This window comes from Macadamia integrifolia, chromosome 5 (genome assembly GCF_013358625.1).
Source record: "Macadamia integrifolia cultivar HAES 741 chromosome 5, SCU_Mint_v3, whole genome shotgun sequence".
Classification (NCBI taxonomy): Eukaryota; Viridiplantae; Streptophyta; class Magnoliopsida; order Proteales; family Proteaceae; genus Macadamia; species Macadamia integrifolia.
In genome coordinates this window covers 18939174-18955826 of record NC_056561.1, presented here as the reverse complement: position 1 = coordinate 18955826, position 16653 = coordinate 18939174, and the positions used below count along the sequence as shown (strand labels likewise).

The 16653-nt window shown below is 37.4% G+C and overlaps 1 long non-coding RNA gene across 1 annotated transcript; it reads right to left on the bottom strand.

Moving 5' to 3' along the window:
* Nucleotides 1-13686: 13686 nt before the first annotated feature.
* Nucleotides 13687-16126, bottom strand: LOC122080235. Its single transcript, XR_006140653.1, has 2 exons — nucleotides 15533-16126; nucleotides 13687-14254 (listed from the first exon to the last, which is right to left on the bottom strand). It is a non-coding gene; the product is annotated as an uncharacterized LOC122080235 (long non-coding RNA).
* Between the last annotated feature and the right edge of the window lie 527 nt (nucleotides 16127-16653).

Below are 16653 nucleotides of genomic sequence, written 5' to 3'. Positions count from 1 at the left end.
TCCTGTATTTTTTATTTTTTTTTTCCTACAAAGATTCAAAAATCTTAAACTTATATTTACTAAAGGGGGATGGGGAGATGTCAAAACTATGGCCAGCCCTTTTCCACCCTTAATCCATAAAGTTGCAATAAGCAAGGTTGTCAATTTGGTTATAAGATAGATAATTTATTCGCCTAGCATCACTTCTCCCAGAAAATGGACAGACCAAAATTTGTCCAAATTCTTCATGATTGCAACTGTATCTAAAGTTCATATCGATACATGAAAGGAGACACAAAGACATCCTATAGAAAGAAAAGGGGGGGGGGAATAGTTGAGCCATTTGGTCATCTTAGCTCAATAGGTAAGAGTATATGGCTTGTGTAACAAATGATGTAGGTTGAAGTCATACAGACAACTTGTGTAATGCTTGTGTAACACATGATGTGGCTTGTGTAACTAATGATGTGGGCCTAGGGGAAGGGGAACATTATTACTAAAGACAATAACAAATTAGGGTGAAAATTGGGCCGAGTTGGGCAAGTCGGTCTGGACCTAGTGTCAACCCATGCCTAGCCCAACCCTAGTCAGGGTTGGGTCGGGCTGGGCTAGATTGACCCTTATAACCGAGTTAGATAAGGCTCGGGCTCAGGGCGGGTTCAGGCAATCAGGGCCAAACTTACGCCCCTACGGCCCCACATATGATCACATAAAGGTCTTTGGTCGTCTTCCTTTTACCTCTTATGGCCATATACATCATGATAGATTTGGTCCTCGAGCAAAACGTTGTATTTTTGTTGGTTACCCACAAGGTCAAAAAGGCTACCGTCTTTTTGATCTTACAACTCAACACTATTTTTCTAGTAGTGATGTTGTCTTCCATGACACCATTTTTCCTTACAAAGATCACCCTATACCCCCTAACCCAACCGATTCTCCATTAGTTCTCCCCCTTCCATCACCTGATCTCACAAATTCTAAGGTGATTCCTATTCCTTCTCGACCCACATGGACAATACCACCATCCTGCTTCCTCCTTCTCCCATCCATTATGCAGCGCCTTTCCCACCTGTAGACCTTGTCCCTTCTGAAAACCCCTCACAGAAAATCCCCCTCTCCTTACACAGAACTCCACCTGATCCCGCCAACCACCCCTTAAAATGAGGGACTTTTACTATGAACATGTGCTCCAGGTTCCAACTCCTTCTCCACAGAGCACTTCAGGTTCGTCATACCCTCTTTCACATTACCTTTCTTATAGTCGTTTTAGTCTTACCTATCATGCTTTTCTTTGTTCAATATCTCATCAGGAACCCACTTCTTTCATTGTGGCAAACAAAAATCTTAAATGAAAGGAAGCAATGGCAGCTAAAATTACAGCTTTAGAGCATAACCGTACATGGACTATCACAAATTTACCCCAGGTAAGGTCCCTATTGGATACAAGTGGGTTTACAAAATCAAACGACAATCTAATGGTTCCATTGAGCATTACAAGGCACGTCTTATGGTCAAAGGTCTTACACAAACTAAGGGCATCAACTATAATGAAACTTTTGATCCAATTGCCAAACTTGTTACCATGCGTTGTCTCCTAACAGTTGCCACTATTCGAGGTTGGCCATTATATCAAATGGATGTCAACAATGCTTTCCTTCATGGTGACATGGCTGAAAAGAAGTTTACCTGCACATTCCACCTACATTTTCCAAACAGGGAAGTACAAAGTTTGTCGCCTTCACAAGTCACTTTATTACCTCAAACAGGCCTCCCACAATTGGTTTACTAAGCTTTCTACTATTGTAACTCGGCAGTCACTGAGAGGGGGTGAATCAATGAGTCCAATTCTGATCCCCAAAAAACTGTACGATATCTGACCAAGCAAAACCTGATACACCTATCATTGTACCTACCCCTATTTGCATACAGTTGTATATATACTCAGCCTCTCATAGGAACTTCTAAGTGTGTACACCCATTCCATATTCCACGCACTTCAACATATGTAATGCAAACAATAAGCACACCCACAACATATGATTTTTCCAAGGTTTGGAAATTTGCCTATGTTCTAGGAATAGTGCCTGTAAAGGCTTCGTACCTACTCAATACACTACTTTTGACTGTACCCACACCCGATTTTCTCAATCCAAAGCTGAGATGGCATTTGCAATGCTAATACAATGTGTATCACTGACTACACGGGAGCACCCACTCCCAGTGCTTAACACCCATAAAGCACTCAATATAAGAATATAATAAATTAGGATTATATCAATGCCCTATAATCAATTATTTCCTAGCATATACATCCATAACTAGCTAGCATACTTACAGTTCATCCACAACTAACCATAGCTTACATACATATCATCATAAATGCATATAATGTAAATCCATGGTTAGGGAATCTCACAACCGATTTTCTGGGATGACTGGGAACTTGCACTGACCACTAGAACCTCCATTGACAAGCTCTCTCTTGTTCTCCTCTCTTCTCTTTATTTGCTTGCACTTTAAGGCATCAACACAACACCCTCAGGCTCTATTTCTTTTATTTTCTTTTTCTCTTATCTTGGAGTCAATACTCAATTAATAGACTCACCAACACATAAACCAGCCTTTGATGGAGCACACATCACTCACTTGGAGCTTTGAAAATCACTCAATGGCCATTAATGGAGGGAGAAACTTCTCTCTCAAAAATCATAGCGTTACACCCTTCAAAACCCTTTTTTTTCTTGCTTCCAATGTATAGATCACAAAAAAAAAAAAAATGAAGATATTGCAACTTGAATAGATGAATTTGGCCTTGTGGTTAGGGAGATATGTCCATTTGAAGTTGGAGTAATGAGATAGCCTGAAATGAAATCTTCGGAGCATGAGCGTGGCGTACACTGGCAGCACACGTAACGAAGGCACAAATTTGACTATAGATCTCATAAAAAAGAATCTTTTAATATGAGTCATCGGATATCATTAACAGATAGTGAATAGGAGTCGTAGATGTGGGATCCACTAATGTAGGTTGTCAGCGCTTGCATCAACGGCCAGAATGGTTGTCGATGGGCCATTGGTTGCGTCAGCGTGAAATTCGGCCCTTTATCGGCTAACTCTCATAAAGATGAAATGACTTACAACCGTCTGATTGGCTTCAACTAACTTAGATCTAATCAGATCTAAGAGAAAGGATTCAAGCATGGTGCACCCATGCAAGCGTGTCACACACTAGCAAGAGATGATCCGGTGTACTGCCAACGTATATCTTCAATGCACAAATCCAACAGAAGAGCTTGTGGTGGAATAGTCCACGCCCTTATCAGAACAAAGCCAAGTGCTCCCTTGGATTGGAACCTCACCTACGTGACACAATCTAAGCCATCGATCAAGGATCAACTGACTCTTCCAAATAGCAACTAAGCCCCTGCTCCCACAAACTTCAATGCCGAGAGCCCCTTAATAACTCAAACCTTCAAAATATTGAAATTATACAATATCCCACATTTTTCAAAAATAAAATCTGAAAAATCCTCTCATCACCGAGAGCAAACTGGGATTTTCTGGGTTGGAATTTCGAACTAGCTTCATGGAAACGCATGTAACTTTTTTATACAATTTCTGATCAAGACGAATCGAAGTGTATTGGAACCATGACTCGACGCTCTACAATATTCCAGAAGACCAATTGTCTGACTCATCCACGTAAAAAGATCAAAATGCCCCTAGATCAATGTCGCAACTTTCTCATACGGATCAAAACACGACGAAATTAGAAGCGTTGGAAAGATTGGATTTTTGTTGTATCGTTACATGGAGAAAATTTCTTCCAAAAAATTCATCTTCAATGTCGAAATTGCCCTCGACTACAGTAAAGCTATATTTTGACCGCGGATGTCGTAACTTTTTCATACGGTATCAAAAAGCAACGAAATGGAAGCATTGGACTGGATAAATTGCAATCTATCTTTTTTATGAAGAAACAATCTTCCAAAATTATCATTTTCACTGCCAAAAATGCCCCAGTGAGTGAATAGGTCAATTTTATCATTTTTTACCCAAAAAACTGCACCACCTACCAAGGATGTATCAAACCACTCCATACATGCCATGCGGCTCTATTATCTCATCGGCAACACAGGACGCTGCCATGTCGTCATTCTTGGCCATGTCACCCAAACTAGACACATCATCACCGCCACATGGCCATGTTACCAACAAGGACAACCATTACACATCTACTGCCCTTCTTACCACTGAATTCACTCAATCCAAGGCCGACAACTCTTTTTTTACATCATGCCACCCATCTTCATTTACAGCAGTACTAGTATATGTTGATGACATAATCATCACTGGTGATGACCCCACTTTTATCAATGTCTTGAAGAGGTATCTTCATTTCCAATTTCAAATTAAGGATAGGACCCTTAAAATATTTTCTTGGCATTAAAGTGGCTCGTGCCAAGCCGGGTATTCGTCTCTCTAAAAGGAAGTATGCCTTGACATTATTGATGTTGTGGGTTTTCTTGGTGGTCATCATTGTGACTTTCCTATGGAAACTAATCTCAAACTCAAGCCTGATGATGGTTTACTCCTTTTTTATCCCACTTTCTACCGTCGCTTAGTAGGTCACCTCTTATATCTCACCATCACACGGCCACATATCACTTATTCAGTTAATGTTTTGAGCCAATTCATGAGTTTTCCAAGAGAACCACATTGGCAAGCCGTGCATCGTGTTATTCGCTATATCAAATCTTGTCCAGGCTCTGACATTTTCCTATTATCTTCCTATAAGATACGCTTTTGTGCTTATTGTGACTCCAATTGGGGTGCTTGTTCTACCACTAGGATTTCTATCACAGGGTATTGCACTTTCCTCAGTGACATCCCCATATCTTGGAAGTTCTAAAAGCAACACACTATCTCTTGGTCATCTGTTGAAGCCGAATATCTTGCCATAGCCTCTACTTCTTGCGAAATCACTTGGCTTCAGACTTTACTTCAGGATCTTAGAGTGCTAATGCACACTGCCACATTGTATTATAACAATTAGGCTTCACTCTACATTGCTTCCAATCACATGTTCCACGAGAGAACGAAACAAATCGAGATAGATTGTCACCTCATCCTTGACAAGATTCAATCAGGCATTATCAAGACTGCTTACGTCCCCTCAAGCTTCAACTGGAAAATTTCCTCACCAAGGCCTTAGGAAAAACTGACTTTCACTCCATCATTGGCAAGTTGGTTTGTGATCTCCACTCTCTGACTTGAGGGGGAGTATTAGTCATACCTTGGCCAGCTGGCCAGATGTATATTCTCCAAGCCTTATCTCTTCATGAGTGTACAGCCTTATCCCTTCACATGTGTGCATATCCAGCTGTTAATTACTTGTAAATATGATTCCCCTTACATAGAGGATCTGATTAGCTTAGATTAAAGAGAAATCACCTCTTTCTCCAATTAGGGTAGATTAAGGAGAAATAATGTCCTTCTCTCTTTGTATAAATATACACGTTTCTTAGTGAAAAAAGCATTGACCTTTGAACACTAAAATTCAAATTCTTACATTGTTTCGCCAGAAGTTGTATGGAGTTGTTATTGTATAAACCTCCTCATTTTGTCACCCTGGAAGTTACTTTAATGATGATGAATATCCCACGAGTCTAAGGGCTCCTGTACTACAGTTTTGGGGGATTTCCCATGTTCCCAAGCACGTCTATAAATTATTCACATAAAATGACTGAAATGCCTCTAAAGGGAAATATGATGAATCGTGGTTAATCAACCCGAAAATTTACTGGTATGACTAAGCAACGTATTATTTTTTCAAATTCAAACTTAGTATGAATATGAATTCATCCCTTTAATTGGGAGAAGTGGGATCCACACTGGAGACGATCTTTGTTGACTAGTGCAACCCCTGATTTTCATATCGAGAAAAATATACAAGATATTATAGCTTTTGATTCATTCGATTCAAACATACAGAGCCTGAGGTATAGACATCCAAAAGTTCTAAGATCAACCTTGGATTGGCCTAGCCCAACCCACTTCAAACTATAACTAGTCTATCTCAAAATGGAACCGATCGTAGCTGTACAATGTGGCATTCGACACACTTTGTTGAATTCATTATTCAATAAGCTTGATTCGCCATTGTGAGCATGTAGCTCAAAGCACTTACAACATCAAACTGTCTTCTATAGTGGATTTATCAGGTCCACAAATGGTTCAAGAAATCGTTCCAAGATTGGTGGAATCAGCCAGATCAGATTGGTATCGGCCGAGGGCGATCTTGATTCTTGTATGATCCAATACTGATCCACCGGTACGACCCAAGGGTAGAAAGCTAATAAAAATTTATTTTGTTAGAAAGTAAGGGCAGATCGATTTGATCTGGATTAATATCAGCCAAGATCGATCCTAATCTGGTTACTAGAGCCTTGATGGGATCTTTGAAGTGTTGAGAAATAAAGGAAAAAGGCTCTCTAACCTAATGCTTTTCCTACGTTGTCTCATACGCGACCTGGATCCTCTCAAGTGCGCAAGGCCCTCTAGGGCACATCGAACAACTAGGAGACACTTGGGGTGTGTGCCCCAATGCTGCCACTCGTCCGATGCACACTAGAGGGGTTGGCCCACTTGAAGGATCTTATTCCTCTCATATGGTATTAAATATAAGGGAACGGGTTCTTTAAAAAAAAAATAGAAGAAAATTAGTACATCTGTATTGGAGTTGATGCTTTGAATTTTAGATCGATTGTTCATCACTAGAGTAGCTAAACTTTTCAACAAAGCACCAAACTATTACGGGCATGAGACCAAAATGGAACCAAAAAAAAGAAGGAAATTATGGACATAAAATAAAATAGAGGAATAGCGCTCCAAGGCCACGAGCTGGTACTATCGTTTGAGAAAAGGTTGTGCAGTTCCTTCGAGTAATTCCAAATTTCTTCTATTTCCCATCCGTCCGCTTTTTCCTGCTTCATCCCGTAGAGGAGAGCTCAGGTAATGGCTTCAATACTTTTTCCTATCATCATATAGTTTGCATAAAGTGAGACAACCTTTGCCAATTAACACCACTTGCCCATCTTGACACATTGTGAACAGAGTCAATAATACTTGCACAAATTAAGATTGAAAAATTCGTAACAAGATCACGGAGTCCGGGTGGACTCGATATTGAGTTCAAGGGATCAGTACACATGGGAGGCACCTGTTCCCAAATAGAAGAGTAAGACTGGGATATCCAATTGCTCACATTATTCAAAATAGAGTAAAGGTTAGGTTTAAACTATGCATAACCTGATTTCTCTAAAGCCAAATAAAGTAACATGATATTTTAAAAGTACCAAAGAATATGGTCAAATCATATGTTGGAATTATAGAAGAACATAATGAGAGTGGTAAACGAACAACTGGTTAGATTTTTTGTTCGCATTCCTAAAGGACAAGCAGCCCACAACCTCTTGGTGACATTGCAAGAGAGTAAAGTATGCCAAACGGATTCTGAGAATGACAAAGGCCACAGGTTGGATCAACATCCAACCATTTTCCCAAATTATCTTTGATAGGAATCTCTCCATGAACAAGTCTCAAAAAAAAAAATTCAAATGTAATTTGAGTTTCCAAAAGAATCACCACCAGTATAAGCATAGAGATAATCATGAACACCTATTTGAGAATCCATGAGTTTTTTTTTTTTTTTTTGCTAACGACAGGTATCCAAGCCTTCGGCCTGACTAGTCCCGCAGGTCCATACTAACCCCACAACCGCATGGACCGAATCATACCGGAATTGAATGAAAACCATTCAACTTTCACTGAAAGCAGTGAAAAGCACACAACACCCCCATGTGAGTGGCCCAAGGTGTGCCTTGTGGGAGTCTTAGGACGTCAAAGTTTACGGCTCGTACCAAGTTCGTTATTCACCAACTGCGCTACCCCCTTGGGTTGAGAATCCATGAGAGTTAGTAGCCATACCACAATGCAAAAATTTTGTAAAAAATTTGATAGTTAAGACTAGAGGTGAAACAGGGTCAGGTTGAGCTAGGGTTGGAACCCAACCCTAAGTCCCCAAAAACTCAACACAAGCCAAAACCCAACCCTATCAGGCTCATGCCAACCCAACCCCACCCTAATTGACCCTAATTAGGCAGGGTAGGCCCTCCTTGGCACTGCTTTTCGTTGACCTTGTTGTTGCCCTATGTGTCATATGCATTAATTAAATTAAAAAAAAAAAAAAAAAAAATCATTAATACACAATTAAATTTGTGAAGTACAACACAATAATAGATGTTCAGAACACCTAACCATAAGAATCAAGAACCTAGATTTTATTTTTTTGAATAAAAGAATAGGATGACATTCCAAATTTATATTATATAAATCAAGGTTAAAATCAGGGTCAGATTGGGCTGGGCTTAGGCCTTAACCTAGGTCCAACCCAACCCAACCTAAGGTAGTGTTTCCAACCCTAACCCTCGCCCCCCTTAGGGTTAGATTTCTTAGCCCAGGTCTTGTTCGGGCTCAAGGCAGATTCTAGCCATCAGGGCCAAACTAAACCTCTAGTGAAGACCCGTTTTTTAGAGAAAGCACCACCATCTGTTAACATCTATAGAAATCAGAATGTTCAAGATTTTATTTACCAATAGGAGAGGATAAGGGACTAGCATTCCAAATATTTACCATTATGAAGTCACCAACCCAGCTTAGATAAAAAATAATATCATGAGAACCAGAGATTATAGGTTAAGAAGAATTAGGTACATAATTAGGTACTTCACTTGGGCTTCTACTCCTAGAATTCAGAATGAGAATTATGATGGAATCGTAAACCTTCAGGGTACCAACCGTACACCTTTCCAGATTAATCAACCTGTTTATGGTCCTCTGCAAAGAGAACAATCCCAGGCTCAATTCCAGCCTTCACCTGCTTCCTTTTAATAGGGAAACTAGGTCTTCTTCTCGAACTCCTTCTAGTATGCAAGCCCCTTCAGGAATCATGATGCTTCATATCACGGAAGAACCCAAATTCCAAATTAATAAGAAATTCCTAATACAGGAATATAAGTCCACAAAAAACGAAGGAAAACGAAAACTTTTTGAAGAACGTTATCCTTCTGATTCTGAGCGACAGGAGCTTCATGAAAAATGGGTTTCTCATATGGAAACTCATCAAATAAACCTTCCTCTTTTCCAGTGGTTAAAACTTTATCTTCTTAATAAATCCTCTAACCCTCATCAAGTTAGTGAGATCAAGAAGATAACAACCACTTATGTCTCAAAAGACGGAATAGAAATTGAATCTGTTCATCCTCCATTTTAAGCCTTAAAAATAGGTGGAAATAAGATGGTTGTTCATCTTAAAACTTCTAGACATACCTCTTCTCCTCTAACTGAATTTCATCTTAGTCAATTTGTTGAATAAAATAACTTTACTAATTTATGTCTTTAGTCTATTGGAAATCAAACTAATCGTATTGAGACGATAGTAGACTCATTAAAAGCCTCTACTCCGTCTTCCTCTCATGCCAAAAGTGAGCATATTTGGCCAACATTTGCTTCTCAACCCAGAAGTAAGCCAAAAGAGTCTACTTCTCAACCAAAAAGCAATCAGTCTGTCTTATTTAAACCTCCCCCAACTTTAGATATCCCAAAACGAAAAATTGAGAAAATTGAGTCTAACATTCTTGATGAGATTGTTACTTGACTCCAAAAGATCCAAGTATCTAAAGGAAAATTAGAAGACAGCCAGACCCTGACCTTTCTCTTGCCAAACCTTTTGATTCTGAAATAGAATTAGCAGAGAAAGAATTTCAGTCTATGCTACCTCAACAGGCAGCAGTTTCTGAGTCTCTTCGTCAATTTAATCAAGTTATAAGGAAAGCTCGAAAAGTTATGCCTACCGCTCCAACAAACTATTATTACCCTCGACCTCTCCTGTCGACCTTCAATTTGAAGTAGAAGGAGAACCTGCTAATTTCCCGATCGATGGTAATACTATCTTTGAGTGGAATATTGATTGTTTGTCTGAATATCAAATCATCAATCTTTTGAAACAGATGCTTATGTATGCCACAACAGTAAAATTAAATCATTCATCTGATTCTAACGTTGCTAAAATGATAGCAACATGATTTTTTGGCCAACTCCGTGGTTGGTGGGATTTCTATCTGTCTGAAGAAGTTAGACACCAAATTATAAATACTGTGACCCGTATTCCGCAACAACTTACTGAACAGCTAGCTGATGGCAATTTTTCACAGCGAACTGTTTATGTCGACCAAGAAGATGCGGTTAATACGTTGGTCCACACTATAACTCTTCATTTTGTTGGACCAGCTGAAATTCTAACTAATCGAACAAGAGAACAACTTATGAATCTTCGTTGTCCTACACTATCTCATTGTAGATGGTATAAAGATGTCTTTTTTGCTAAAATATTTTCTAGAGAGGACTGTAACAATTCCATATGGAAAGAGAAGTTCATCTCTGGCCTACCTCCTTTATTTGCTCAAAAGGTAAGGTACAGACTTAAAGCAAAGCATAATGGCACTATTCCCTTCAAGCAATATACCTACAGGGAATTAACTGCTGAAATATGCAATAAAGGTCTTCAACTCTGCACCATGACTCAGTGCCATGCTAATCAGACACACCATTCTGATTCTGGTCAGGTGTCAAGCATCCACACCTAGTGCCACTCTAGTCAGACTGATGTCTTGACATGCGTCACGCAGCACTATAAGCGTATTATAGTGAGTGTCACGGGTGGACACTTTAATAATTCATTGCACTAAGACTCTTCAAGAAAACAGTGGGTCCCCCATGTGGAATGCCAGAGAATCTTTTCGTGGCTTAATTTTAGTCACACACCTGGACTACGGACAAAATACTTTTCGGCTGAAGCTTATCAATTTCTGACACATACCCCACACCTTATTAGGTGTACCATCTTTGCGATATAAACATCTTATCTTGAGGTTGTTCCGTTGTCACGATCGGTTGGTTGAATGCCTATTCGATGCCATCTCTATCAAGGCCCATCAGCATCTATCAACCATAGTTTTGAAGCTAAACTCATGATTAACAATGATATCAATCATTATATGCCATCGATGAGTTTGAACCTATTTGATGGTTAAGATTTGAGCATCATCAAAAGAAACTGTAGCAAGAATCTCAGAGGTACTAGCTACTATATTTGGGGTTGCTAGTAGATCCTTGAAGGAAGCTTATTCGTCAGAATCTTGCTCAATAACTTGATGAGTATTATGAAGTTCAAGAATTTGAATTCTTTGTTTAAGATCTCGAACTTCGGTTTTGACTTCGTTGAGGTCCTTACGAAGTTCTTGAATAGTAAGTTCTCGAGTAAGAGAAGTAGCTTTAACCCAATTGATTATAATTTTAAAACCATAATCTTGAACTATAGGTTTATTAGAAACTGGGCTAGGCCTAGTATTATCCTTAACTAAGGTAATGTACTCATGTAAGAGTTGAAATAAATGAATGTAAAATTCTATATATGCATAAAAAATATCAATCAAATTATCTAACAAAACAATCTCTTCTTTTAATTTTTTAATTGCAAACATAATACATAAAATCAGAAATAAGGACGACAAACTTACATGAGAGACTTCGATTTACAGACTTTAATACGAACAGTTGTAGATAAGACCAAATAAGAGAACACTTGAAATGTTTATAGGATACTTGATTACAAGACACTCTGAAAACTCACAAAACACTCTTAAAATGGTGGGAGAACACTAAGAAAACTCAAAAAACACTACCACCTTAAGTTTTGATCAGCCAAAAATCTAGTTTTGGTTCCATTCTCAATTTTTAAGAAAACCATTGTCTTTACGTATGGAAAAATATTTACAATGCTATTCCATGTAAATGATCCCCTTTCTTTAGGGTTGTGGGATCGAAAATAAAAATGTTAAAAAATTATTTTGCTTTTAAAACCTGGGCCAATAAAAACTAATCATCAAAGATTAAGTGCCATTTGAGCTTAAGAAAGGGTGCCTTATTTTGAGATGCATTCTTTTGTTTTTTTCCCCCAAGTCTCTATCCTAATCCTTTATGAGATTTAAGTGCACAAAAAATGTTCTTTGAACATGAGGCTAAAGATGTGAATTTGACTCCGAAATCATTTACCAAAACCAAATCAAACCATTTACATTGAAATCGCAAAATCATTTAGTAAATTGTTTAGTTTTGATTTCAAGTTTAAGACCCTTTAGCTAAATGGGTCAATTTGATTTTAACCGCTTAACCCATCAGTTTCAAACCGAATTAACACCATTAAAACCAAACTATTTATGCTGTCAAAACCTACCTATTTAACCCATATAGCAATTTAAAAATAAAGAGTTATCTAATTTGTTTTTAATGTCTCATGCACTTTAACTTGAAAACACAAACGATAAGTTGTATTCATTAACAACCTTATTTGTATTTCACTTTCTCCATTAAATATTTTCTTTTGCATAGTTGTTTTAACAAAACTAGATGGGCTTATTTTAGGTAAGAATTAAGGACCATATAGGTTGTCTAAAAATCTATTCAATAATTTACTCCTATTATGTAATTAAATCCTTAAGTGTTCAATGCCTCATTCAATTTGATATAAAATTGAAACATTTATTAACAAAAACAAATTTCAATAAACATGCGAATAAACTAGCAAACCAATTACTAACAATTTAAAAACCGTATAAATTAAACCGCAATCAAAACTATTTAGAACCATGAAACTGACACCGTTTAACCACCGTGAAACCAAAACCGTTAACTAAACAATTCCAATTTCTGAAAATGCAACCATTTAGTAAATGATGTCACTTACATTGTTTTAAACAGTTTTGATCGCAATTTATTCCATACGTTTTCTAAACGATTAATAATCAGTTTGCTAGTTTATTCGCATGCTTACTAAATTTTTTTTTTATTTTTATAATCACTACAATCTTCTATCAAATTATATGACATTAAACAATGAGACATTGAACAAGCAAAAATTTAACTACATAACTACATAATAAGAGTAAATTATTAAATAGACTATTAAACAATCTCTATGGTCCTTAATTCTTCATAAATTAAACCATTATATATTGTTAAAACAATCAAATATTTAATCATTATATGGTTTAATCAGATTAATTTTAACAATTCATTTTCACAATATCAATTTGGTTTGGAACCAACAAGTTAAACAGTTAAAACCAACCTAACCCATTCAACTAATCGATCTTAGGCTCGAAATAAAAACCGAACCATTTACTAAATAGTTTTGTTGTTTCAATGTAAACTACTCAGTTCGATTTTGGTAAACTATTTCAATTTCAAATTCACATCCTTTTAAGCCTGGCCCAATATGTGCACAGCGACCAATAGAAATGAATGAGAAAACATCCATAGAAGCACCATTTCCAATTTCATTGGGAGCAGATTGGTCATTTCACACCCCCATGTGTCAGGGCCACACACCCCAGAAAACATCAGCAGTGGCAACATGACGCCCCCACCACTATAAAATACAAAAGCCTTGCTACTGTTGATCCCATGTGCTACCCTCATTGGCCTGGGCGACGAGGGACCTAAAATTTGCAAACATTAATAAGGATAAAACAGGAATTTTTTTTTTTTTGGGGGGGTTAGAAAAAAGCTCCACGGATTGCAGTAGACTTTAATGCAACATTAATCAGATTAAATATATTGCAATAGACTTGCGCTGAAACTATTACAATACAATATCAAGCAAGGACTGGCCAAAGAGATCAACCAGAAAGTTAACAATGCAAGAATCACCTCCAGAACCATTGTCTAGATCTGTTTCATTTCTCAAGCCATGCTTATTACTCGGCTCCAGAAGACAAGATCTTACTTATTTTTCTCAGAATGAAACATTCCAAAGTTTTCTATATCGTATTCAATCTATCATCTACTCATTTTTATTCATGCTCAGACCCAACAACCAGAATCGCAACTTCCTGAGAAAGTAGAAGCCCATTACCATCTTTTCTCCTCACTACTGTACGAAAACTTCAAGAACAATGCAACCTTCACAGAATTCTGAACATTATACCACAAATAGATTACTGTAACCTTCATTTGGTTTAACAGAACAAGGTATACAGATAAAGAACATCATCTTAGTACTTGAGTGTGAACTTTAATCCATACTCAGGTGAACATACATTGAGAAATAGGTGGTAAGTTACCAAGATCTTGAGCACAATAGCTAAAACAGCAACTGTACCACAACCACAAAAACAGAAATGCATGTTGGAGACTTATTTCAGAGTTGTTGAACAGCACACAGGCAAATGATATTTTCATGATATAAATAACTATACATTCAAGAAACTTACAAGCAATCAATTAAGTACCAAGGTTTAACAGTCCAAGATCCAGAGTCAATCAAATCAATACCTTACCACAACGGCAGCATGCATCAAGGATACACAAGATCACAATATAGGCTAGCTTCGGATGTTATTTATCCTTGCACATACCATGTCATTCAACATAGAATTTTGTTTTCTTTAGAAACAAAGAGGAGAAATGAAAGTAAAAGGAAAGAAGCCCAGCAAGTCAGGAAAATCTTATCTAAATGGGGTCGGCTACATGGATCCATGCCCTCCAATCGAATCCATCTGAGGTCTAAAGTCATACTTGGGACAAGACCTAGACACTGCATATCTTCACTACATCTCCTATATATATAATTTTGTATGTTCCACCAACACAAATTGACCAAGAGAAACAAATCAATAGATGCATTCAAACTGACACAAAATTCTTAATCATGCTCTATTCTCATTAAAAAACAGTGCCAGAAAGCTAACTAGGAAATGGCAAATAAATCACCAGAAGGAACTAAGATAACTCTCTGCCCCATAAGAAAGTAATGTCACTGATAGTTTTACACAAAAAAGAAAACTAGAAGAGACTATAAAGACAGCAATGGTTGCTGGTAGAAAGTGTCCCTTCAGCTCTCCAAAGGGAAAGTGTCCCACATCACATGATCAAATATATAAGCTATCTAGTTCAGATGCTGGAAAATTCTTACATCCAAGCTTTACTAGGAAACAGGAAATAGGCCCTATAAAGTGAAAGATTCCCCAAAAGACTACATCATCTACCTTTTAGCTATAAAGGCTTTGATACCCAAAAAAATCAATCTGCAAAGAAAGATTCCTCAGTTTTAGTTCTTAAAAAAAGCATCTTTTGTTCTTCAAGCTAAAATGCCAGAGAAAGATTCCTCAGTTTTAATTCTTCAAAAGCATCTTTTGTTCTTCAAGGTAAAATAGAAGGAACTGAAACTGAATAGATAGAGACGTTCATCAGAACAGAGTATGAACTACAATTAGTAAACAATGTGAGATAGATCTACTGCAATAACGTACGATACTAGTTAAAAAAAAAAACAGAGAAAAATCAGGGAATAAAAATCTATATCCGCTAGCTAAATTGAAACACAGAGAGAGAGAGAGAGAGAGAGAGAGAGAGAGAGAGATTGGGTGATCACCGGATGCAGAGGTTTATCGACCGATTCCTGTTCTGTCTTTCACTTCAATCGGCAATCAATCCATTAAACAAACGCTACAGGAAGAGATCGGTAAACCGCTGCGTCCGGAGACAACACGAGTTGATCTTCACAGGAAAACCAAACCATAAAACAAACACTAAAACAAAAAATCGAAAACTGATTTTCAAATTTAACCACCTGGATCTGAATATGTTTCTAACCAGATGAACAGATAACCTGAAAATGGCCTAAACCAAATGAGATTATATAAGCAACATCTACGATAAAATGGAGGAAAATAAATCAAAACTCTAGTTTCTGAAACTAAGATCTGAAATCTCAAAACAAAATGAACCGTAATAATCAATAGAAAATACTATAGCTCTAGGATAATTCTCAAAAGATCAGAAAAAATAAAGCAAACAAAGAACATAAGATGATCAAACTTTTCTTCTTCTAATCATCCACAGGGCCCAGAGCTTCTCTTTCTACGAGAAAAAAATGGAGTAGAGCTCAACAAGGAATCGCCATTGCCGTACGTTTCTGCGTCAGCTGTGATGGTGGAAGGAGAGAGAGAGAGAGAGAGAGAGATTTAGGGCCGATGAAATTAGCATTTGGAGTCCACTTAAATAGGTAATTTTAATTGACTATGATACCCTTCTAACTGACCGAAATTACATACTAGTGCAGACGATTCAGTTCCAATTTAGCTATCTAGTTAGAATTAGGGGTATAATTGGATTGACAGAAGAAAAATACAAATATATTGTCACAAGTCACAACCACAGGTCACAATCATATTTGCTCGCCCCTTTTTTAGCTCCCCTCCTATTGGGTTCTAATACCTAGGCAACTTATTTGGCCAATCCAAACCGTTGGATGTATAAAAAACCCTTTGGATTGATACATCTGTAAAACTTCGAAGCCATTCCTTAACCATGTCACCCAAAACAGAAACAATAAACTCAGTCTTATTGTAATTTAATGGGTTCGCTATATATTGTCATACATAACAAAATAAAAAACGAATAAATAAACCCAAAATTATCCTGATGATTGATTACAGGTAAAGATTGAAGGAAAAATTACTTGATTACTCACTTTTGAATTTTCCTTTACAA